At 47.3% G+C, this 26,409-nt stretch overlaps 1 protein-coding gene across 11 annotated transcripts in view; it reads left to right on the top strand.

Moving 5' to 3' along the window:
* The window catches only part of STOX1 (storkhead box 1), a 498,526-nt gene that overhangs the window by 419,242 nt on the left and 52,875 nt on the right, over positions 1-26,409 (top strand). Inside the window, exon 4 of one of the 11 annotated variants that reach the window (XR_014961076.1) lies at positions 23,339-23,529. The exons of the other annotated variants lie outside the window; for them this stretch is intronic. The gene's annotated coding sequence lies outside the window, so the exon portion shown is untranslated. The remainder of the gene's footprint in view (positions 1-23,338; positions 23,530-26,409) is intronic. 11 annotated transcript variants of the gene reach the window in all.

The following is a 26,409-nucleotide window of genomic DNA, read 5'->3' on the forward strand; positions in this document are numbered from 1 at the left end:
CGTGGTTCTTATACCACTATTTTAGTATATGGTTTGGTCCCCCCCTGGGGCCCATTGATTTCTGTGCTATTTATTGTGTTTATAAATGCTTGTTTGAAGTGTAACTTTGCCACTAGCCACATAAAGTGACTGTGGGATTCTGTCTAGAATAAATACATATATTTTATATATATACCTGTGTGGGCTACTCTTTCATTTGGTTATTCAAGAGGTTATTATGGTAAAACAATAAGCTTAACACTCCTTCAAGACTTAGCCTGAAGGCTGCTCTCCACAGCTACCACTAGGATAGCTTTCTTTAAAGGTTGTCTTAAACCTATCATCAATAGGAGTCGAATTGGACTGGTGCAAGGTGTCCCTATAACTAGGAACAGCATATGCCAGGCCAACTTCTCACACCCCACCTAACATCCCTCCCTTTGTTTTTACTTCCCTGTCTTCTGCGCCCTTAGTTCTCCTCCCCCTGCTTCTTTACTCCTATATTTTCAATAAGCACCTTACTCCATTTATTTTTCAAATCCTTTACTCTCTTCCCACTTTCCACCCCTTTCCACTTTACTCACATTGTTTTTTTCAAACCCTTTATTTTCCTCCCACTTAATCATTTTTTTAAAACCCCTTATTCCCGCTACAACTTTAATCCCTTTTTTTTTTTTAGAAAATCCCTGACTCCCACTCCTGCTTTGCTCCCTTTCTTAAAAAACCCTTCGACCCATCAAGCTGGTCTAATTTTTTCCAAGCCCCTTATTCCCCTTCCTGATATATTCTTTTTTTTTTTTTTTTGTAGTTTGTTTTTTTTTTTTCAAAACCTTACCCTCCTGATTTAATGTTCACAAAACACTCCTGCTTTATACTTCTATTTTTTCAATCCGATTATACTCACTCCAGCTTTATTGCGTATTTTGTTTTTCGCAATCTGTTAATCCCTGCTCTATGCAACCCCTGTCTATATACCCACCCCTTTTCTCTTACCTCTTTGGCACGCTGTCCTCTTCTTTCTCTACATTTACGTTTTATACAAAAACATATTTTCATTGAAAAGTGATTTGTCATTTTACATTTTCCCTAAAATTGCTTCAACAGCCTGTGTTCATCAGACTGACTTTCCTCATTTTAAGAATTCGTCAAAATTACAGAATACCCTAAAATGCATCATACCTAGGGCTTCTGGAATTATGTGATACTGTGACCGCAGGTATTTTCGCAAAATTGATTTGCTGCATTTCCCATATAATCTGTTGCGTAATCTGCAAATTTTAACAAAAATAATAGTTTCTAGCTCAAAAGGATCAAAAGTTACAAAAAATATGGCAGCGTGGGTTTGTGCACAATGGAATTGCCCTTTGCAAAGGTTAACTGGTCATCTTTCAGCTACATTTTGTGTATTTGATTGTTAAACTGGTGCTAATGATGTGAAATATTTGCCCAAATATAATTACCAAGTGTTAAAGTGACAAAATAATGAAGGCATAGTATCAAAAAATCTGCTGCATTATGCCGCATAATTTTCCTAATTTTGTCAACACTGTCGCATAATTTGGCGTTTCCATGATGCATAATTCCAGTGGCCCTGAACATACAACAATACACAGCACCATCGGAACAACAACACGCGCAATTTAAAATCATAGCCAAAAGGTCTCCTTTTTGGACCCTATAAGTATTTAGTTAAGCAGCAGAATATCCTTGGTGCAATAACACCAACTGTTGCATGGCTAAACACTTATAAGGTCCCAAATGCGAGACCTATTGGCTATGCCAATGCTTGTTAGACTGAGGCCCTTAGACAGGGAAGATCGGGAGCTGAGGAAGACTAGTGTACACAGATTTGTCATCCTGACAGCTGTGCAATCTACCGAACCATATCTTTTAGGGCCACTTGGAGTTTACAATCGTTTTTTATTGACCAGGTTCCATTTTGATCTCTTTTACCTCCTACTGGTGCAGCCTCGTTGGTGTAGCAGGGGACAGAACCTAGAGTCCTGTGGCTGCGATGGAAAGTCCCCACAGGACATGCTCGATTTTATAATGTTTTGTAACTATTATGAGGTACATAGGAAGACTTTTATTATCTCTATTTTGAAAAAGCTTGAGTTTAGGCAGGTACGACCTGCCTTTATCTTTTTACAAATGGTATCTGGCAATACCGTCTTTTATGTCCTCAATTTCTTAAAAGCAGCTGTCAGGCTTAGAGCCTGTTGCGATTAACTGTCAGGCCTATATGGGTTGGTTGAAACATGTCCTTGTATGTATTGCTAGGTCATATCTAGTCTGTGTAGGGACTTTGTTTTATCTCTTTTTAAAGCCAAATTATACATTCATTTTATTCATATATTGTTTTAAGGTATAGTATTTGAGGTCATGGAGTAGATCTGTTTCTCAAGAGAACTTTTTGTACACACTGTTTTAACTGACTTTTATGGTTTTATGCAAAAACCGAATAAAGTTAAAGTGGAAAGTGGCGTGCCGAGTTAAACATAAACAGCAGATTTTCAAAATCTTGTTTTTGACTGGTGCCTGTAACTTGACAAAAATGACGTTCTTTTAAATTTTGTTGAGATTCCAGTTTGTTTAGACAGTCACGATGCTGAATTTTATTTAGTACAACATTTTTGTACACAGTTCATTCCTCAGTGGCTTGTCGTTAAAGAGTGCTGGGTTTATTTTGTTCAGATAACATTGTATCACAACAGATAAGCATCTCATTTACTTAATTTATTTCATTTTATTGTTCTTAAATTGCCATTTTTGTTTGAAAATGCGTATGAAGCAACTCATAGACTAAAATTCCCTCTTTAACGCATATGTAGAATTTAACAGCAGTTGCGTAGATAAATTGTGGACTGTTAATGAGCATGGTATCCATTTAGTACTAACAGCCGTTTCGGGTGACTCTGGTGGTGGGTGGGCACTACGATGGTACTTTTGCTGAGATCCAGCCTTGTGGTTCACTGCCTTTTCTGGCCCCCTACTCAGGCGCTTCAGTGCGCACCTATGCTGTACTGTAACCTGAAAAGGCAGTCATAAGAACAAAACGTAAGACAGAAATACAGAGAATAAGGCAGTGCTTAACGTGAGCGGGTGGTTTCCGGTGCTGGCATGGGCACTTAATTGTGAACACCGGTGGTGCTTGTGACTGTCTGCCACAAGTTGGCGCTGTCTGGCTAATTTAGAGATGACCATCACAATTATTAATTCAATATATATTAAAAATTACTCTTACCTGCTGCCGAGTCATTCTTATAGCTTTGCGGCCTGAAATAGTACGAATTTTCACACTTGTAGGAGTGTGATGGTTAGTAGTTGTGTTGTTACTATCAACCGGTCCCAGGATGCTTGTTTTTGGTCCAGGGAGGACCTGGCTTGGCAGTTCGGGCTGGACTGTTTCCACGAGGAACAGGGTCAAGTCTGACTTGCATATGGCTGGGTCCAAACTGAGGTGGCATGGTGAGAAAAAGAACGATGGATTAAACCCAGATCTTTGTGACTGGGGTGTATGCTTGCATTGTTCAGCATTCCGTCCATCAATTGTTCCTTCTGCATTTGTTGCCCTAAGTGGGAAGGGTATGCCAAGACGTGGGTCCCGTGCCCACTGTGCCTCTGGATTCAAGCTAGCCTGGCAGATGAGGGGTGATGACTCAAAACCGGCCCCATGATGCTTGTTTCTGGTCCAGGGAGGACCTGGCTTGGCAGTTCGGGCTGGGCTGTTCCCATGAGGAACAGGGTCAAGACTGATTTGCATGGAGAGGAGTTGGCCTAACGGCTAGGGCGGTCGACCACAAATCTGGGGAACTGGGTTCGAGTCTCCCCGTGCCTAACGAAAATGAATGTGTCCTCATGTAATGCAACTGGTGCTATGTAAAGCGCTCTGATACCCGATTCGGGTAAAGTTTGCGCTATATAAAACTGTTAAAAAAAATATATATATATATATGGCTGGCCCCAAACTGGGGTGGTGGTGTGAGCAAAAGAACTATGGATTAAACCCAGATCTTTGTGACTGGGACTGAATGCTTGCATTGTTCAGCATTCCGTCCATCAATTGTTCCTTTTGCAGTTACTATAATTGGCAGCAAAACAGGGGGAATAAGTGATGCACGCTGGAGTGGCCTCCTGGCGAGAGCCCAGGTACTTTTTTTTTTTTTTACAAATTAGGCAACTTGAATAAGAGCCAAGGTACCTATCTAGCGTAAAGTTCCTGTTCCTTCATACAGAAAGTCAGAAGCAGGCACAGTCTATTCATCTCATTTGCAGCCTTGTTTACTGAAAAAAAAGTCTCCTTTTTGTTCCCTAGGTGGATCATACACTGGTAGTTCACATATACGGCAATACTGTCTTCGATAATTCTGACTGACTTTATGGTAAGCTTGCAAAGCAACATTGTAACAGCTTTCTGGTTACCTCAGATGTAACGCCAAAAAAGGTAATGGTGGAAAGAAATGGAATATCTTCGCTGATCTCCAGTGGACCTCAATGCACTTCTCAAGGATGTGACTGTCTAATGTACTAGTGTCATCAAAGGAAAGCTTCTCTTTACTTTGCTAGTGATACCTTAATAATCAAACACGTTTGTTGCATCTCTGTATTATCAGATCTTACATGTCATTCAGTCTGTTTGGCACACTGAATGAAGCGTTTCTTCCCTGCGATGGCGAGCTGCTATTCTGCAAACTCCTTCCCAGAATGCTTCAAGAACCATCATGCTAATGTTCTTTTAAGGGCCTAGCCTCTCAATCAAGGCAGTTTAAAATAAAATGTACCACTCCTCTTAATGCAGGAGTGATTCTAGAGTACTCCAACGGCAGCAATAAATCCAGACTCTCTGACTTCACCCTTAACCCTACATCTTTCCGTTGGCAGATGGGTTGCCCATTTTTCCACCAGTTGTTTGATAATCATGACGGATCCCTAAGTCAATCAGCGAATCCGTAAAGGCAACACCTTACTTTTTCCTGTCCTTACCTCCAAATCACCTGCCTTCCACCAGGATGTGCTATTCAGCACACACCTTTGATTTCTGAAATGGAATTTCTTGCTGTGCCTAACAAAGGTCATAGAAGAGGTGCCTTTTAGGGCAAGATTCTACTCCCTTTACGTATTGGCCCTCAGGAATGATGGAGGTCTGAGAAGTGTGGTTCAATGATTAGAGCGGCAGACCCTGATGCAGAGGTCTAGCCCGGGACCAGGGTTCAATTCCCCGCCTCGGCGGGTCTTGGGCTCAAAAATTCCACGGACCTGATAATTCTCGCCTCGTGCCATTCCAATCATGGAGTGCAACTCTGGGCAATAGCTTGCTTAATCTCCACAACGGCCCCCGCAACGCTTAAGGATGCCTGGCCTCCACCTTGGGGGTGGCCAGGAGTGGACGCCTCACAGGGAAAGCCAGGATGGGTTCCACAGCGGTATTCGTACAAGCGCCTTGAGACCCTTGCGGGTGAGTAGTGCGCTATACAAGTATCAATTTACAAGACACATCCATAATCACTGCCTCTTGAACATGTTCATTTGGCAGTATAGGCTGAAGATATTGTTCTTGAGCCGAATCCTGCTGTTTTTCACTGCAGGACATGTATGCCAAGCAGCACACTGACATCTATTCCTGGTACGTTTTTGTCCCATCAAGGAATACAGAAAGGAACCAATAAAGCATCAACAACAGCAGCAAATGCAACCTATGAATTGTTTTCATACTTTGGAATCCTATTAATGATGATTTTTTCGCTAATAAAATTCAGGGCATTGTTGAAACTCTTAACTGTACGGCCCCTTATGATATTTGTGACAGCAGTGTGTTGGCGTGGTTTGCACTGTCCCTCTTAAGCCTGTGTCCTGTTTGTTCTGAGAATGTGTCCCCCTTACTCTAAAGGAGACTGAACAGGCTTTAGCTGGATCCAAATCAGTCTCACTTGATGACCCATGACCGACTCACATCCTGCATTTGTGTCCTTTGGTCATAAATCCCTTTTTAAATACATTTCTAAACTGCTCCATTCAATCAGCAATGGTACCAAGTTGAGGAAACAAGTTAAATTAATACCCCTCCTGAAAAACCCTCCACTGGGAGATCTATTCTTTCTAATTTTAGGCCCATTTCCCTTCTGTCTGCCTTCTTCAAGATTCTTGAGAAACTCATTAACCATCAACTGTCTATCTAATTGGAGATCGGCTGGTTGCTTCACCCATCCCAATCTGGTTTTCGCCCCCGGGTTAGTACGGCGACCACCCTGGTTGATGTTACAGATACTATCAGGTTGGCGGTAGATCAGGGGAAGCAAGTTGCATTGATACTTCTTGATCTATCGGCAGCTTTTGATACAGTGCCTCATTCCATTTTCTTGCACCGTCTGGAAGACATCGAGGTAGGTGGATCAGTGCTGGCTTAGTTACATTCTTTTATTGACAGGCCGTAGGCAATCTGTTTGGATGGCCCCATTTGTCCCCAGTCCCACATCTCTGACACTGTGTCCCGCAAGGCTATGCCCTTAGCCCGACACTCTTTAACATTTATATGACCCCCTTGCTTATTTGGTGGAGTCATTTGGTGTACACATTGTATCCTGTGCTGATGATACGCGGCTTCTTCTTACCCTTGATAGGAACACACCCAATTCTTTTAGCAGTTATAATACATGTTTGACAGCTGTTTCCAGTGGATGTGGCTCAGTAACCTTCAGTGCAGCGTCAATAAAACGGAGATTCTCCTATTTGGCTCCCCTCCCCCATTATAGGATGGTGAATGTTGGCCCAGTTATCTCCCTGCCCCTCCACTCCCTGCTTCCATAGTACGCGGTCTTGGAGTGAAATTTGACAATCTTGTGGGTCTTCAACCTCAGTTGGCAAGTGCGGTTGGCTCTTGTCTTGGACTTCTGAAATCTTAAAAAAGAAATGTTTGTACCTATTGCCGTTTGAGACTTAGAAATTAGTTCTTTATGCTTTCATCACCTTGCAGCGTGGTTATGCCAATGCTCTCTATTCGGACCTCCTGGATTAACATCTGAAGAGACTTCAGTTAGTCGAGAATGCCACAGCTCAACTTTTTCTTAAGATCCCTAGAGGGGCTCATATACATTTTCATCTTAAGGCCCTGCATTGAGCACCGATTAAGGGAAGGATACGGATTAAAAGAGTTCTTTTGGCTCATAGTGCCTTTTAGTAAGGCCCAACTTATGGTACCCACAGGCTGACCCCATACCATCCGACGGGGACTCGCCGGTCTTCTGATGTCCTTCTGGTTGTGGTTTCTCTTTTCAAAAAGAAAAGACGGGGAGGCACCTCCCTTTCATATCTTGTGGCTACTGCTTGGAGTGCCCTTCCTTTTCATATATGTGTTCTGAAAAATGAGCTCTGCTTTAAGCTTAACTTGAAAACTTGGCTTTTTAGCTCTGTATATGATTAGGTGTTTTGCTGGTTGATGGGTCGGTTTAACGCCAGGACACTCTTTGGAGTAGCTGTGCGCTTAATAAAACTTTTATTATTGATATCATTATTAATGAAGGCAGTAACTCACCGGGGAGGAAAGAGCTTTGTGATGTATCTGTAGTTGATTATGTATCAACCAGAAATGTCATTACAGGAGGCCAGCAGCTCAGATTCCTCATTCTATGAAAGATTCCCAAAGCAACAGTCTCCATGAGGTGGGATTGAGAAGCACAGATTAACCAAGAAAGTTTTACAATACAACCTAGGGCAAGGTCCCTGTCACTGCGTGCTTGGACCGTGTGGCAATGTTTTGCAGTCGTATGCAGTGATGATCATATAATCACCCCGTCAGATGTCAGCTGCCAGGAACGCCTCTGGTGAAAGCCGTGGATGCAATCATCTCCCTAGTGACATGGGCGCAAATACTTTCTGGAGGGTCTTTCCTAGCCAAGACTTAGCAGATCATGATACAAGGAATAACCCACTGTAAACGTATATGTTTGGTAACTGCCTTTCTCTTTTGGCTCCAGTGAAGCCCATAAAGAGCTGATCATCAGATCTTTCCTGTGGACTGCAACCAATGCAATATGATACTGCATGCCTTGTGTTCTGTCTATGCAGCTGTTCCTCCTCCAAGGTGTGATGGACTGGCCCACATGAAAAGTAGATTCATGTTTTGTTAGAAATAATCGGCTGGTGCGAAGAACCAACTTGGATAAACTTGAGAGGGCCTCATGTTCTGCGACCCTATGAGTTGAAGTAATTTCCACCAAGAAAATGGTCTTCAGAGTGAGAAAGCAAGCTGGGCAACTATGTCTCAACTTGAATGAAGATACCATGTGGAAAGTAGACTCAAGATCCAAATCCCACTTAGGAATAATAAATTGAGTGGGATGAAACAAGTCCAGTTATTAAGAAAACATTCCACTAGTGGTGATTCAAACAGAGAAGGCTGGTAAGTGACCACAAGGTGGCAGATAGGGCACCCAGATTACCATAAACAGTAGCCACATATAGTTTTTTTCTGGGTGAGTTACAGTGTGAAGTATATAACATTGGAGAGATGAGACCCAGCCTGGTACAGACTTTCCAACACACACCAGTGAATAAACGTCTTCCAGCTACCCACATTTTTTGTTCTTTGATTTCTGGCAGACAAGCTGATGTCTTCAACTTCTGTTGGTAATCAAACAGACTCTGACTGGCACTGCTCTATCTCCATTTGTCCAGCCACAGCGTTTGGGAACTGGGGTGGAGCATCGTGCTGTGAGAGCATGTCCACTGTTGGCACCAGAGGAAGAGAGAGCTGAATAGTGAGTGTGTGCTAACACACTGGCACACTAAGCCTTCCTGGCCCAGTTTGAGACAATCATAAACAGCTGTTGATCTTCTCACACCTTCTGCAACTACTCCTGTTCTGGGAGGTGCTGAGAAGATCCAAGCATAGGCATCTCAATGCACAGAAGATCATGTCTGTGACTTTGTGATGAAGTTGCAACTTGTGGTTCTCTAAGAAGCGTTGACTCACACCATCTGCTCTCATGTTGAGGGAGCCTGCTCTCTGTGCCACCACTTGAAAATGTCTCTATTATTGGGCTCACTTTTTAGATTTAATACAAATCTGTTAATATAATGGACTGTGGTGGTGGTGTCAGATAGAACATGAACAGCTGTTCTTTGGTTGCAAGGGAGGAAGACCTCAATGGCAAGTTAAACCACCTGCCACTCCAAAACGTTTTTCTAGCAGCTGCTTTTAGGCAGATGAAAAGCCCCATGCTGGCATGTCTCCCAGATGAGTGCCCCAACCCAGAAGAGGTATCCGTGAACATGGTAGCCAGCATCTTGGAGGGTTGAAGACATGACCCACAGACCGGTTGTAGGGACACCTCCTGCAGTGCAGGTCTGGATGGGTTAACTTAAAGGTCAGCTCCTAGGCTAAGAAGCTCCCCTCCACAGCCTTCTCAGGTACCACTGAAAAGCTCTTAGCCACCAGCTGGCGTGAGGCACAAACATGATGAACAAGGCGATTAGACTCTGAAGCTGTCGTACTAGCTCAACCAGATTCATGCAGAGTCCGAAACATTGGAATTATATCCTACGTTTCTCTATCACAAAGTAAAAATGGTCGAGAAGAGTCATAGCCTGTTGAAAATGCTCCTTGACCAGCACCAGAAACCCTGCTTTCACTAGCCAGTTACGCATGTACAGAAGTACATGAACTCCTGAACTCCATAGCCAAGCCGCCAAAACTAATGATGCTTGCAAGAAAACCTATGGTACTGTCATCAAACATGTCTTCCATAGTCTCCAGGCCTTCATACTCCTTTAAAATGTATTGATAATGTTATGCAATTCAGTCTGACCTGTGTATTTTGATACTGGTTTAAGAAGTAAAAGTAGAAAATACATCTCTCCTTATTCACTTACATATATGGTTTTGAGATCAGCGTTTTAAACATAACGTGCAAATAGTAGTCACAAAAGTGTGCATTCTAGTGGACAATGTGACCGTGATATGCTTGCGAAAGCTGCATAAATCCCTCTCTCCTCTCCCTGCCCCTCAGTCACCCTCCCTTTGATGCAACCGTTTTCCTGCTGCTGGCTTCCTTCTGCTTTTTTAACTTGCTGAATCATGTCTTTCTTGTCAAGACCAGAAGAGAGAAGTTTACTAAGCTGACACTAATCCTGTTGCTAACAACTAACCTCAATGGACTCGCATCCCTGTTATATCTTCTCTGTCATACGTACTTAACATTTTTCAAAAAGTGTCCATTTATTAATGAATACCAGCTGGTACTGTAGATTTAACTTCACTCTATCCGTGTGTTTCCCCCGTCCTAGAATCATGGACCATGTACTGTGTCCTTTGTTTTTTTGGAAGTGTCTTTCCTCTGCTTCCACTTTTCTCTTCAGCCGATTTTTTTCTTCTACTTGCAGCACTTAGTAAGAGTGTGTGTAGTTTTAGGCTGTCTTGTTCTTGGTTTTGCTCCACTTTGGTTTCACCCGCTAATTTACTGTGTTCAGGTTTGTTCGCTTTTACTTTTCATCGTCTCCCCTTCTACTCTTTGGTGCTGCATAGAACGCCAGCAGGCCACAGGTTGTTAGTGTCACTCATAACAATGAATGCCAATTACAATAATGGCTTTGCTCAATCGCTATTGAGTAATCACTTATCTAGTTTGTAACTAAGTGACTCCTCCATTCGGTGATAGTGCACATGGGCATTGACTCCATTGTTAGATTGTTTTTTTCTGCCATCGGGTTCGGACGTGTATTGCTGCGCTCCGGTTTGAAACCGTTCTTTGGGTTCCCATCGGTGTGCAATCCACTCTACTCTTGACGGTATTGCTTCATACGTGTTTCCTACTTCTCCTCATATTCCTACGGTCAACAAATCCTTCATTCTCGATCGAAAAACTTCATGGGTGGCCTTCCAGCCTGACTGCATTGGTCCGGTCTTCTGTCAGTGAAACAGACTCCGTTCAAATTCTGTCCTCGGTGCCACGCTAAGTATCCACGCACCGACTCACATAAAGTGTGTAACTTTTGCTTGTCTCAGGAGCACAAGAAAGACCACTGCAGCGCTTGTAAATAGTTTCGGTCCAAGTAGACTCTTCAGGATCAACAGGCTCGACGTTATGAAAAGCAGCATCAGAATATTCAACACATTCCGGATATCTTCGGTGAAGAATACGAGCATGATTATGTCGAAGTGTGAGCGGCAGAAGAAGAAGAGGCCGTCTCGGTTCCAGAGTCTGATGCTAAACTCGAGATAGACATGGAGTCCGAAGATGTGCCTCCAGGACAGGGTGCTCTAAGTACCAATGACTCCTTGCCCCTTAAGCCCATACCCAAAACTCATAAGGCTTTGGCACCACCTCTTCCTTCTGGCCAAGGTCGGCACTTAGACGATGTTTGTGATGCCCTGCCTTCTGGCTCGGGACCGAAACAAATAGTCAAGCCCGCCGGCTCGGGACCGAGTCGGCAGAAATCCTCTTCAGATCCGAAACCTTCCAAAATCTGGTTCGGAACCGAAATCCTCCTCATCTAAAGAAAAGCATGTTTCGGAGCCAAAATCTTCTGCTCCTAAAAGCAAGTCCATACCGGCATCGAAACCTTCGGTGCCGAAATCAAAAGACAGCAGTTTTGAATCTTCTGACTCAAATTTAGACATTGTTCATCCCAAACTGGATCCCAAATAAAAGAAGATTTATATCAATCCTGATACAGGACATATTCATGCTAAATCTCCAGTTAAACGCAAGCTTCCTTCCAAGGACTCACTATAAGATTCCTTTAAAGAAGAAGAAGGATGTGTCTACCAGCCCTGTTTATCCTGCTCCACCATCCCCTCCATTTCCACCCTCTTCTCCACATTTAGATCCTTTAGACATTACACCTCAGGTGTCTCCACTTTCACAGCCTGAAGAGGGAGAAATTGTTGAGGAAGATATTCATTTACCTATAGACCCATGGAAGGATTACACTATTGACCCTCCATTAGACAATGACCCAGACCTTTACCTGCAAAGCCTTCCCCGCCTGATGATAATGTGGCTTATCAGGCACTCATTTCTAGAGCAGCAGAGTACCATGGAGTGGCTTTACATAAAGAGTCGTAGGACAGGACTTTTTATTTGAGACACTTGTGGCCACACACACTCCCTATGTTGAAGGGCATGATGAGGCATGCGGATGACATTTTCAAAGACCCCGTGCAAGCACGCGTTTTGACTCCTAGAGTCGATAAAAAATACAAACCTTCACCATCTGATCCTATCTTTATTAAAGGTCAGCAGCATCTTGACTCCCTTGTAGTGTCCAACGCCCGCAAAAGAGCTAATTCGCAAACTTCTGGTGATGCTCCTTCCCCAGATAAAGAATCTAAGCTCATAGATGCTTCAGGCAAACGTGTAGCCGCTCAAGCTGCTAATCACTGGCGCATCGCAAATACACAAGGCCTGCTAGCTAGGTAGGACAGAGCACACTGCTCCAATATCTCCCAGAAGAACACCAAAACAAAGCAAAAGAGTTAGTTCAAGACAGCAAACATATTTCTAACTCTTCTATTAGATGTGCTTTAGATGTTGCTAGGGAGATAAATACCAGCATTCTCCTCAGAAGGCATGCTTGGCTTAGGATTTCAGGTTTTAAACCTGAGGTTCAACAATCCAAAGAACACTGTTTGGTCCTGTAGTCGACCAATCCATAGAAAAAATGAAAAAAGATACCAAAGTGGCAAAGTCCATGGGAGCGCTACTGTCCCCATCAAATAGAGGATCCTTTCATTGCTCTTTTTACAGAGGAGGGTCCAAAACCACATCTTCAGACCCAAATGCTTCCACTTATAAAATCAATACCCAATTCTCTCCCTCTAGAGGTTTTTATAGAGGAGGGTATAGAGGAAATAATTCCAAAGGTAGGGGTGGAGGCGCCTCAACACGTAACACCCCTTCCCCTAACAAAAAGTGACTTGACCATACTTTCCCCCGATTACTTAACACCTGTCTGGGAAAGACTTCAACTGTTTCTCCTCATTTGGCTATCCATACAACCGACAAATTGGCCATCTACATTATCCGTCATGGTTATTGCCTGGAGCTTACCACCAATCCTCCAAACATTCCACCTCACAATTACAAACTGTTGTCAGACCATTTACAGTTACTCATTCAAGAGGTGCAATCCCTCTTACAGAAAGGAGCGAATGAACCAGTTCCGTTACACTACCAAGGTTCAGGGGTTTATTCTTTCTATTTTCTAATTCCCAAAAAGGATGGCTCCATTTTGGATTTCAGAGTGTTAAACAAGTACATACTCTCAGAACATTTTCATATGGTAACACTTCAACAGGTGCCTCTACTTCTACAGCAAGCCAATTTTATGTCCACACTGGACTTAAACGACGCATACTTTCACATTCCTATACATCCAGCTCATCACAAATTCCTCCAATTTGTGATAGCAGGCAAACACTATCAATTGAAAGTACTCGCATTCAGAGTCACTACTGCCCCAAGAGTGTTCACCAAATGTCTAGCAGTAGTGGCAGTTCATCTCAGAAGACAACAGATTAACATCTTCCCATACCTAGACGACTGACTCATCAAAGCCAGCACACACCAAAAGTGTCTACAACACACTCCGGTCACGCTAGACTTACTCCACCAGTTGGGCTTCATGGTAAACACATCAAAGTCTCACCAGCAGCCTTCACAGACACAATCTTATCTGGGAGCCGCTCTTGACACTCAAAAAGCTCTAGCCTTTCCCAATGCAGCCAGAATTCACAATATTCAAGCTCTGTTACTTCAGTTTCGGGCCAACCAAAAATTACCAGCCAGAAACTTCATGCAATTGCTAGGGATGATGGCGTCATGTATAAAAATAGTGCCTCATGTAAGACTACATATGCGTCCCCTTCAAGAATGCTTAGCACGTAAGAGGAATGAATCACAGGGTCAATTGACAGATCTAGTGTTGGTAGGCAGCCGCACCTATCACTCTCTGCAGTGGTGGAATCCACAAAATGTATCAAAAGGCGGCCCTTCATCAACCCTATTCCATAGATCGTACTAACGGCAGACGCATCTCTATCAGGTTGGGGTGCCCATCTCCAAGATTACACAATCTCTAGGACACCAAGCACAAGCATCTACACATCAACTATCTAGAGCTTCTTGCGGTATCTCTAGCACTCAAAGCTTTTCAGTCTCACCTCATAGGCAAAGTTTTCTTAGTGCGTATGACAAGACAGGTATGTACTATATACAAAAACAGGGGGGGGGGACACACTCTCCAACTGTCACGCCTCTTTCAGACCATTTGGGTTCGGGTAATACATCACAAAATTAATCTCCTGTCAGAACACCTTCCAGGGGAGAACAATCAGATTGCTGATCTCCTCAGCAGAAGGAAACCGCATATACATGAGTGGGAACTTCATCCCCAAGTTCTCCTTCCATATTTTCGAGAATGGGGATTCCCACAGATACATCTGTTTGCCATAGTGAACAATGCAAAATGCCTAAACTTCGTCTCTAGGTTCCGACACCCTCTCTCCAAAGGCAATGCCCTATAGATGTATTGGTCAGGGATATTTGCCTCTGCTTTTCTGCCTCTCCCCTCCTTCCGTTTCTGGTTCGGAAGCTCAGGCAAACATCACTCACACTGATTCTAGTAGCCCCCACATGGGCTCGTCAACCTTGGTTCACCACACTGTTAGAACTACCTGTGGTTCCACATCAAAGGCTGCATCTCAACTCCAGCCTTCTCACACAGAGCCATGGAGAAATCAGGCACCCAAACCCAAGGGATCTCAATTTAGCGATTTGGCTCCTGAAGTCATAGAGTTTGGATATTTATATCTATCATCAGACTGTATGCATATCTTAAAAGAAGCAAGAAAGCCTACCACCAGAGCTTGTTATGCAGCAAAATGGAAACATTTTATCTATTGGATAACAACAAAATTACTCCTTTAGATGCTTCAGTTCAAAACATTGTTACCTGCTGCATCTACAACGATCTAGTCTAGCTTATACATCTATTAGATTGCAACTTGCAGCAGTCGCTGCATATTTGCAAAACAGACAGCATTCATCCTTGTTCAAAGTTCCTGTGATCAAAGCCTTTATGGAAGGCTTAAAAAGAGTCATTCTACCCAGAATACCTCTGGCACCGGTGTGGAATCTTAACATTGTACTTACAATACTCATGGGTCCACCCTTTAAGCCTTTACACAAATGTCCTTTGCAGTTCCTTTCATGGAAGGTTGCCTTCCTCATTGCAATCACTTCATTAAAGAGAGTTGGTGAGCTACAAGCATTAACCTTAGAAGAACCCTTCTTTCAGCTTCATAAAGATAGGGTAGTTCTTCGCACCAATCATAAATTTCTTCCTAAAGCCATTTCTTCTTTTCACATTAACCAATCCATTAAGTTACCTGTGTTCTTCCCTCAACCGGATTCTGTAGCAGAAAGAGCTCTTCACACACTTGATGTCAGAAGAGCGTTATTTTATTATATTGATAGGACAAAACGTTTTCGTAAAAGAAAGCAACTTTTTGTTGCATTAGCTCCTCCTCACAAAGGCAATCCTATCTCTAAATCAGGCAATTCTTGATGGATTGTTAAAAGCAATAAAACCTGCTATGCTAAAGCTAAAAGAACTTTATTCATACCCCCTAGAGCGCATTCCACTCTCATAATAGGGGCATTCATGACCTTTTTAGGTAACATTCCTATTGCTGATATCTGTAAAGTAGCAACAGGGTCCTCACCACAAACATTTACTAAACACTATTGTGTGGATGTGTTAGCACACCAACAAGCCAATGTAAGACAAGCAGTGCTAAAGACACTTTTCTAGACAACTGCAGCATCTACTCGTTCGCTACCGCTTTGGGAGATCACTGCTATATAGTCTATGCAAAGCATGTGTATCTACAGCACACATGCCTCGAACAGGTTATGTTACTTAGCCAGTAAGCATCTGTTCTTGGCATGTAGAGCTGTAGATTCACAAGCGCCCTTCCACCTCCCCAGATACTTGTAGTTGGTGCAGTTCTCTTTATTTACGTTACATATGCATGAACATGGGGGCGTGGCTAAGCCAGCCACTATGGCGGTCACGCATTGCTGAGGCTCCGCGCTTGGGCGCCTCTCCGCAGCGCTACGGAGCGTCGTAGCGGGTGCTCGGCGGCCCAGGGAGCACCGGAATGTACCTGCATGGCTGTGTGATGCCGGTGGACGCCTGAACGCGTCTTGAGCCTCAGGAACGAGGCTTCACCCGGACGGAACCGCTAGCGCCACAGCCCGAGACCTAAGATGGCGCCGGGGCTCCCTTGAACGAGACGGAGACGGTGCGGGGGGAGACACCGAGGGCAGCGGCGCATCGCGCTTTCCCTGCACGGCTGCCTGAGCGAGATGTGCCGGGAGCGGACCCGGGGACGTCGGTGCGGGACGCCGCGCAGCGGATGAGCATCGCCGCCCCTAGCAGACCCGCCATCTTGGACGCTGAGTGCCCGCCGGGAGTGGATCCTGGCGTTGCCATCGAAAGCCCCATGTACCTCTCATGACCGACTCCTGGGGAGACTGAGGGGAAGCGCTGGGATCCGGCGGGAGCGGCGCAACCTGGGGGTTTTCCGACACTCTCACACGATGCCTGCCTGACCTTAACATGGCTGCCAAGAGGACACCGGACCCTCTCCTGCACCACCAGTGAGGCCTCTACCTCCGTGACCGCCACAGCGACAGCCTCCTCAGCGGCATCCAGGGGGGTTGGTGCGCGCCCGGTCGAACCAACCGCCGTCTACCCACAGTGGACCGCCTGAGAGCCCCCTGGTGCCCTGGGGGGCCCCGGGGATCGGAGAGGACCAGCGCGACGGGCTGCACCGGCGCGAGGTGGCGACAAGCCCTACACCCTGAAGGGGGCGCCCCAGACACCAGGCACAGTGGTCACACAGGGAGACACAAAGTGGACAGACACTGGGGAGGTGTGACGTGAGTCCGAGCTCCCTCACCACTCGCGGCCAGGCCTCGCCGACTACACCCTGAAGGACTGCGGGGGTCTCGCCTCTGTTGTGGGCTCCTGGAGGGGACTTGGTCTGCGCGGACACCGCGAGGATTGCTCTCGAATCCTGTGGGGTGCACCCCCAATTCACGGGGACGCCGCAAGAGATTTCCCACCCATAGCATCGGATGCAGACGTGATCTCTGTGTGGGTGGTCTGCAACTGGAAGTGCCATGCAGGTGGCTTCTGAGGTCTGACATTGGTGACTCCTGTACCCTGCCTGCGGAGGGAGACCCAGAATACCGGCCTGGGCTGCTGTTCTCCGGTGCCGCTCTCTCGCCATCCTTCACCATCGTGCCTTCCGCCCTTCGCGGACCCCTGGCGCCACTGCGGGCTCTTGAGACCTGACCGACAGCACCAGCCCTTCCACCCCACGTGTAGTCAAGATGGGGAAATCAAGGCCCGCGCAACACCAAGCGGTCCCGGAGACAGCCCCGGAGAACATGCCAAAAACCTCGACCTGGTCCCCCAGTACAGCGTCCTCCACAGACCTATCAATCTCGGATAAACTGGATAAGGTCCTCGCGGCCATTGAGCTATCCCGTCTGTCTATGGAGGAACGCCTTGGTACCCTGGCGACAGATGTCAACCTTCTCCGCGATGATCGTAAATTAGCTGACCGGGTGCGCACAGAGGAACGGACACTAGAGGAAATACAGCCAATGCTGAAAGAACACCAGACGACGCTCCAGGGGGTCCTCACCCGTCTAACCGCGGTGGAGGAGGGCGCAAACGACTTGGAAGGCCGCTCGAGACGCTGCAACATCCGGGTGCTGGGGCTACCGGAGGGTATCGAGGGAAGAAACCTCATAGACTATATGGACACATGGCTGAAATCCTTTACCCCGCCCTCAGACCGTACAGCTTTTTTCTCCATAGAGCGAGCTCACCGAGTGCCGGCCCAGAGACCCCCGCCTGGTGCGGCGCCTCGGCCACTCCTAGCTAAGTTCCTACACTTCCGGGATCGGGATGCGGTACTCCGGGCGGCGCGACTGGCGGCGCCACTACGGGTGGAGAACAACCAAATAATCTTCCCGGATTATGCCCGAGCAGTACAACAGCAGAGATCCTCCTTCCTGGACGTAAAGCGGAGACTACGAGACAATAAGATTCAATATGCTCTGCTCTTCCCAGCCCGCCTAAAGATCCTCCACAACGGGTACTCCCTCTTCTTCACATCCGTGGAAGCCGCACAAGACTGGGCAGATCAGCACTGCTCGCGGGCGCTCAACCCTCATCCCCAAAGGGGCTCGCCTCTCAAAACTTTCCGCACTCGGAAACGCCCCAAGAAGCTCCGCAACATCGAGCCCAGAACAACGAGTGGCTCTCATGACTCGCCCGACCTCGAACAGATTATGCGAGAGAGACGCGAGGCTCTGCAAGCAGCAATCGATCTACGCTCCCCGCAGCCCTCGGAACCCATAGATCGACCCCCGCGCCTGTTCTCATCAGAAGGCGAAAACAACAGCGATGGCACCGTCTCGGGAGCAGACCTGGCGGCACTCCCCCCACGCCACCCCGCAAACCGCAGATGGGCTGCTGGACGGACTGACCTCTCCTACCTCGCCCTGAGGCAACTCAGGCATACAGACTGCCACACTGTATCCTTATATGTAGTGTTCGCCTCATGTCCATTGTCTCAAACACAGGGGCTGCACATGACGCGCATTGCTCCTTCTACATGCCCACTCAACGGGTGGCCTCGCACTTGCATGCCGTCACCCCCTATCACATAGAGCAGTTATCCCCCCACGTGTTACGGGAGGAAGTTTGGACACACCGTTTCCTAAACGATGAGTCCTATGTATTGGGACAGTTTCCCGCACCCCCACACGTTGTTAATACCCCGGTTCAAACATGTCCCACCCCGCCATGGGGCTTCATGTCACAGAATATCCGATTGGACAGGCTCCCCACCTGCCTACTCCCCCCAGACAAGGCGCATCCCTAGGAGACCACTAAATAATCTACCCAGCGGGCACCTCACCTGACCCACACACAGACCCGACTACTCATGGCACAGCTGACGAACAACGCAGACATTAACATACTCACGCTCAATACACGTGGTCTACACACCCCACGTAAGCGCTATGCGATATACGCCTACGCGAAGCGACAGAAAATGTCCATCCTTTGCCTACAGGAAACCCACCTTAATTCAACTGAAGTGGGCAAGCTGCGAGTAAAATGGCGCGGACTTATCTGCGCCACGACCTACTCCTCGTTTGCCCGGGGGGCACTGATATGGATCCGCCCAGGAACCCTATTCCGGGAACTTAGACGGGTGGTGGACGACGAAGGCAGATTCGCCCTACTGGATGGACTTTTAGATGGGAGGGCTATCCTCTTGGGAAGTGTATACGCCCCGAATGTCGATCAGGATAAATTCTGGGACCGATTCACAAACTCTCTGGCCCAATTCACACATGTACCCTGGATACTAGGCTGGGACTATAACTGTATCCTGGATCCGAGACTGGACCGGTCGCACCCCCCACTCCCGCACTCCCCCACCTACAGGCAAATCGAACGATTTAAAGCATGGGTCGCACACTGGTCGCTCACAGACGCATGGAGACTACACCACCCTCGGGCCCGCATTTACTCTTTCCACTCCATCCCACACAACCAGCGAGTCCGGCTTGACCGATTCCTATGCACCGCAACGCTTCTCCCGCAAGTATGCCACTCGGATTATCTGGGCCGAGTCGTTTCAGATCACGATGCACACCTTCTCAGCCTCCAGTGGAGACCCCCGCACGCCCCTGTCCCCACATGGCAAATAGCACAGGAATGCCTCACAGACCAGGTTTTCACACACGAACACCAACGCAGCATTTCAGATTACTTTACTCATAATACGGGGACTGCATCGTCGACCCTGGTCGAGTGGGACGGCTTCAAGGTGGTAGCCCACGGGGAATGTATTCAGCAGAGGGTCGGGGTGAGACATACCTTAGAGCAAGCCCTAGAGAAGGCGGAACAGCGACTGGCCACGGCCACTAAAGCCGCAGACCAGTCGGTAGCGACGGCGACCCAAGTCGCCCAAGCCAAATCAGCATATCAAGCGGCGTGCATGGACCTTCGGCGTCACAATTTTCGGACTCACGCAACCCGGATGCACAAGGACCGTGATAAAACGGGCACACTCCTGGCATGGCTCGCCAAACAAGATACTGAAGTCCGGCCCATCACCGCAGTTATAAACCCCCAGGGCACCCTGGTGCAATCCCAGGATGAGATCCTCCAGGCATTCTACCAACATTACTCGGCGGTCTACACTGTCCCCTCATCTCTTGATCCAGGGGCCGTCGACCACTTCCTAGACCATCTTCCCCCTCCCCCAGATCTCTGCTGAGGACAAAAAGGGGTTGGATGCAAAGATACAAGCCACTGAGATTACAAGCGCTGTATCAGCCCTGGCCCGTGGTAAGGCCCCAGGCCTGGACGGGTTTCCACTCGAATACTACACCACCTTTGCCCCTCTACTGACTCCCCGTTTATCAGCAGTGCTGGACTCGGCACTCAGAATCGGTGAACTACCCAGCTCCATGAGAGCGTCGGTGATTGTGACACTCCCGTAACCCGACCCGGACCCCCAACTCCTAGCCTCCTATCGCCCCATCACACTACTTACGGCCGACTGCAAAATCCTGGGGAAAATCTTAGCGGATAGATACGCACAAATTATACGCCCGTTGGTACATCCTGACCAATGTGGTTTTGTCCCGGGGAGGAATACTTCTCACAATATCCGGCGCCTCTTTCACATCCAGGATCAGCTTGGCGATCGATTTCCTCGGGCGGCGTGTCTAATTTTGGACCTTGAGAAGGCGTTTGACACTCTAACATGGCAGTTCCTCTTTGCCGTCCTCGGACTGGCGGGACTGGGTCCCACGCTCATAGCCTTTACTCGCCTTCTCTACACCAACCTTACATCTCGGGTCCGCCTTGGTCACTACATCTCCCCGGAATTTGCAATACACAGGGGCACACGACAAGGGTGCCCCCTCTCGCCCTTATTATTCGTACTCGCGGTGGAACCCTTGGCTGTCCGGCTCCGCCGGGACGGGCAAGCCTGGGGTATTCCACTAGCGGACGTCACGCACTGCGTGTCCATGTACGCAGACGACCTCCTCATATACATACGAGATGTGACAGCGGATCTCACCATGCTCGAGACCACCCTGATGGAGTTCACGGAGGCCTCGGGCTTGAAAGTGAACTGGGACAAGTCGATGGTGTACCCCCTCCATCCAGACTCCTCCTCCCAGGATGTCTGGATCGGTGACCGGAAAATACATTGGGCGGCAGAGGGCCCTCGATACCTCGGGATTCGTTTATACCATTTCCCAGTCGACCTCTATGAGGGTAACCACCGTAGGGCACTCGCAGGGATACGATCCTCCATTGGGTTCTGGCGGAGCCTCCCGTTGGCCCCGATAGGCCGGGTAGCCCTTGCAAAGATGATACTGGTCCCGCGGCTTTTATATTACTTCACCAACCTCCCAGTAATCCCACCCCGCTCCTTTTTCAAGGACTTGGACACACTCCTCAGTTCTCTAATATGCGGTAAGGGGCGGCACAGGATCGCGCTAGCAAAGCTGAAATTACCCACGACACAGGGGGGGCTCGGAGCGCCATCATTCGAAGCCTACTTCCTGGCATCGCAGCACCAGTGGCTCTCATATTGGACGGCAGACAGATACACACTCGAAACATGTACTGCCACGGGTCGTATGCCCATACCAGAGCTACGCCGCCTGCTCATACCGGGATCCCGCCCCACGCGAACCTACCCCCTACAAGTAGACATTGCCCAGAAGTGCGTTCAGCGTATACATCTCATGGCACCAGAATGCCTCCTATACACACCGTTACTACCGCTAGTCGGCTGGCCCAGACACGGGGGGGGTGTTTCACATCTGCCATGCTTCGGGAATGGACGTCTAGAGACATTGCCGAGGCAGAAATACTATTTGAAGAGGGACAGCTCCGGCCGTACCGGCAGCTTATGGACGACTATGACCTGCCCCCAGGCCAGTTCTTGCTTCACCGCCAACTTCTCAGCCACTACCGACCATACTCCGACCTCACATCGGGGGAACCCCCCACACACCCAGTTCTCCACACAATATTACGGATGGGACCGGGTCGCCATCTCACCACATGGTTGTACAAATAGATTAGGGAACTGACACCCCCACTACTAGGATCCCTACGGGCCCTCTGGGTGGAGGAAGCAGGACGACCATTTCATGATAGCGAGTGGGACAGAGCGATAGAATTCCCCAAAAAAGTATCCAGGAACGCCCGGTTTAAGAACATACAATTTCACATCCTGCAGAGGGCCTACCTAACGCCAGCGCGCCTTCAACGCTTCTACCCCAACACGACCTTCCTCTGCCCTCATTGTCAAGCGGGGGATGCAGCCTTTTCCCACATGTTCTGGACCTGCCCGGGCATTCAGACCTATTGGTCATCTATCCACTCGAGGCTCAGAGATCTCACCGGGCTGACCCACCTGACTACCTGGGAGGGTTGCGCACTGGGCATACTCGGACGGAGGAAACGACACAAAATACCAATGCGCTTTGTTTTCCTAGCCCACCTGCTGGCCAAACACTGTATAGCCATGCACTGGCGGGCCCCATCGGGTCCTCCGCTTGCGGCATGGGTGGGGGCGGTTCTTAAATGGGCGGCCGCTGAGGAGGACGCAATCCGTGAGGAAGAAGCCAAAGGTATCCGCAAAGTCCCAATCTCCCTAGAATGGGCGCTTCTATTGCACCAATTCAGACAATCCCAGACCCCGGAGGTCCCGGTCATCGACATACATACCCCCGACACCATACAGCCTCACACTGTACAGGCTCCCGGGGCAGGGGATCCCCCTCCACGACTTTCCGCGGCACTCCTAGACCCGCCGGGTCCATCCTCGCCCGTCTGACACACTCAACGGCCCCCCACATCAGCCCGCGCACCCACTCCCTCCTAGGCGAGTAGTAGCTGCACTACTGAGTAGGCAATAACAGACCCACAGTATACGCCTGGCCCAAACACTAAGAACCCCATGGCACATCCCAGTTTAGTTCTCCCCCCAGTTTTTCTTACTGGCAAAGACCTGCTACAACACAGACCGCATCCACACTGAATAAGATGTAAACGTACCCTCTATATTGATGATGGTCTACTCTGCTACTTATGTACCACAGTCATCTATACGAAACATGATGTATGTACGCTTATATTATCAAATGCCAATAAAAAGAATTTTCAAAAAAAAACAAAAACATTTGCATGAACATCTCTTTACTACACTCACTTCATTCTCACCCTCTTGCAGGAAAACAATCTAACAATGGAGTCATTGCCCATGCGCATTATCACCGAAAGGAGGAGTCATCTTACCTCGTCACTCGTAAGACTTCTTCGAAGTAAAATTACTTGCAAACATCCGGACCCAACACTAGATGGCAGGAGTATGCAAAGCATGTGAATCTACAGCTCTGCATGCCAAGAACAGATCCTTACTGGGTAAGTAACATAATCCATACAATGACAGGTCATACCTTACTATACCATACTATTCAATGACAGGCCATACCATACCATAGAATGACAAGCTGTGTCATACCATACTATACAATGTCTGGCCAAACAATAGTCATACCTTACTACACAATGATAGACCATACTATACTATAAAATGAAAGGCCATACCATATTATACAGTGACAGACCATACCTTTGCCAATGCTTCTTTTATTTAAATTAAGGCTTATTAGTCCTGTCTCATGTGGATGAGGGCACATTGGGGTTGTTTTCTGCACCTTCTCTCTTGCTGGCAAAGCTCCACCAGGACAGAAAATTACATTATTTGATTTCCATATAAAATAGAATATAAAAAGCTATCTTTAGGGGAAAGAAGGACTGGGAGGAGCATAGATGGGAGGAACTTAGGCTAACCCTTTCTCGAAGAGATCCCAAGGCGTTTTGGGCTATTGTGAACTCTGGTGTGAGTAGGGGAGCCTTGACCCCAATTGTAAATATAGCACCCCAAGTGTGGGAAATGTATTTTGGGGCACTGTATGGGGACTTGGGTGATTCTCCCAATCCTGATTCACTCATGGAACATAGACCAGTGAGAGGGACTGACTCGGTCTTTGGCGAAACTGAGATCTGCCTCCCATTTGCCGCCTCTGAGCCTCAACAGGAGCATCGATCGCTTGGGTCCTCGGGCGGCGGACGGAATAAGGATTCCTTGGTAGGTGGGGGTATTTCTTTGTCACTATAATTTCACTCTAACTGACCAGAACCGGTCAAATTCCATATATGTTGATGGAACGTTATGATGAAGCTATTGTGGGGAAAAGTTAACTCTACCAATAGGTGAGCAAGGAAGCAATTTCTTTTGGTTTAGGTACCCTCACACACCCTAGTGGTGTCATGCTTCATCATCGGGTCACCCCAACGCCTAAAAGTCGGGGTGGGCTCGACCACAGTATTGGGAGCTCTTTGAAGATGTTTTTTTGACCAGGGGGGCTAGAAGATTAAAAAACCTCAGACAGATCCCCGGTATCCCTTTATTTATGGGTCTGTCTGGGATACTAAAAATATTTCAATTAGGGTCTTAGTAGGATAATTATGGTCCTATGACCCTAGTGCCAACATGTTTCAGTCCAACTTAGGCCGTGAAGGTCCAGGACTTTCTTCAGGGCAAACAGAAGGCCACCCAGGGTAACAGAGGTAGGAATTCCCTATCCTATGTATTGGTGGAAGGGCAGGGCAGAGATCTCGCCCCCACACAATATATCTGGCACGCTGATTAAGTGTACAGATATTGATATGAGTGGCACATGGATGGAGTGAATTGTACACCACCTGGCCTTATGATCACCTAACACATGTAGGTGGTATACACCGTGAAGACAAATGTGGGAATGACAAATAACAAAACTTACAAGTACAAACTATTTGTTGTTTGTTCTCCCCCCCCCTTTTTCTTTTGTTCTCTTCTTTTTTTCAGATGGAAGATAAAGCATGACAGATTAATTGATCAGTCATTTTTTAAGGAGCAGCTACTCTGCCCTTACACCAATACATAGGATAGGGAATTCCTACCTCTGTTACCCTGGGTAGCCTTCTGTTTGCCCTGAAGAAAGTCCTGGACCTTCACGGCCTAAGTTGGACTGAAACATGTTGGCACTAGGGTCATAGGACCATAATTATCCTACTAAGACCCTAATTGAAATATTTTTAGTATCCCAGACAGACCCATAAATAAAGGGATTCCGGGGATCTGTCTGAGGTTTTTTAATCTTCTAGCCCCCCTGGTCAAAAAAACATCTTCAAAGAGCTCCCAATACTGTGGTCGAGCCCACCCCGACTTTTAGGCGTTGGGGTGACCCGATGATGAAGCATGACACCACTAGGGTGTGTGAGGGTACCTAAACCAAAAGGAATTGCTTCCTTGCTCACCTATTGGTAGAGTTAACTTTTCCCCACAATAGCTTCATCATAACGTTCCATCAACATATATTGAATTTGACCGGTTCTGGTCAGTTGGAGTGAAATTATAGTGACGTTGATTATATAGGGAGGTATCACTCTGACATTGAATCCTCTCCACCCTCTTGGCAAATGAAAAACGGTTTTCAATAGCCTTTTGTGTACACAACGGGGGTATTTCTTTCCCAGAACTGCCCGAGGTCATTACCCTCAAAGAAGTAGAGTCTGCAATAGCAAGGCTCCTACCTAACAAAGCTCCCGGATTGGATAAGATGCCCGCTGACTTATTTCGCTCCCAACCAAAAATCTGGGCCCTGTACTTGGTGGTACTATTTAACTCAATTCTTATGGGGGCTGATCCACCAGATACTTGGTTGGGAGCGGAGATAGTCCCCATATTTAAGAAAGGCTGCCTGCTAAAACCAGTAAATTACAGGCCTATCAGCCTTATAGATACCTCCCAGAAATTAATGGGCAGAATTATTTTAGATAGAGTCTTGGGATGGATGGAAGAAAACAAAATATTGACCACATTGCAGGCCCGGTTTAGGTCGGGGATCTCAACCATAGACCAAATTTTCCGGCTCCAGGTCTTATTCTGGAAAACGGTGAGAGTGGAGGGTGGCAGCCTCTACCTCATCTTTGTTGATCTGCGTGCCGCTTTCGATCTCGTCCCAAGGGAAAAGTTGTGGAAAGTCTTGGCAGATATGGGTCTTTCTCCCTATTTATTGAATATTTTAACCAGACTCCACAACGGTAATTATGCCCAGGTTAGGTGTGGGAGGTATGGTGATCTGTCTGCACGCTTTCCTGTTAGGAAGGGTGTGCGACAAGGGTGTGTTTTGGCTCCAACATTGTTCAGTCTCTACATTAATGGTCTTGTGGACCACCTAGCTGATGTAATTG

This window comes from Triturus cristatus, chromosome 1_2 (genome assembly GCF_964204655.1).
Source record: "Triturus cristatus chromosome 1_2, aTriCri1.1, whole genome shotgun sequence".
In the NCBI taxonomy this organism is placed as follows: domain Eukaryota; kingdom Metazoa; phylum Chordata; class Amphibia; order Caudata; family Salamandridae; genus Triturus; species Triturus cristatus.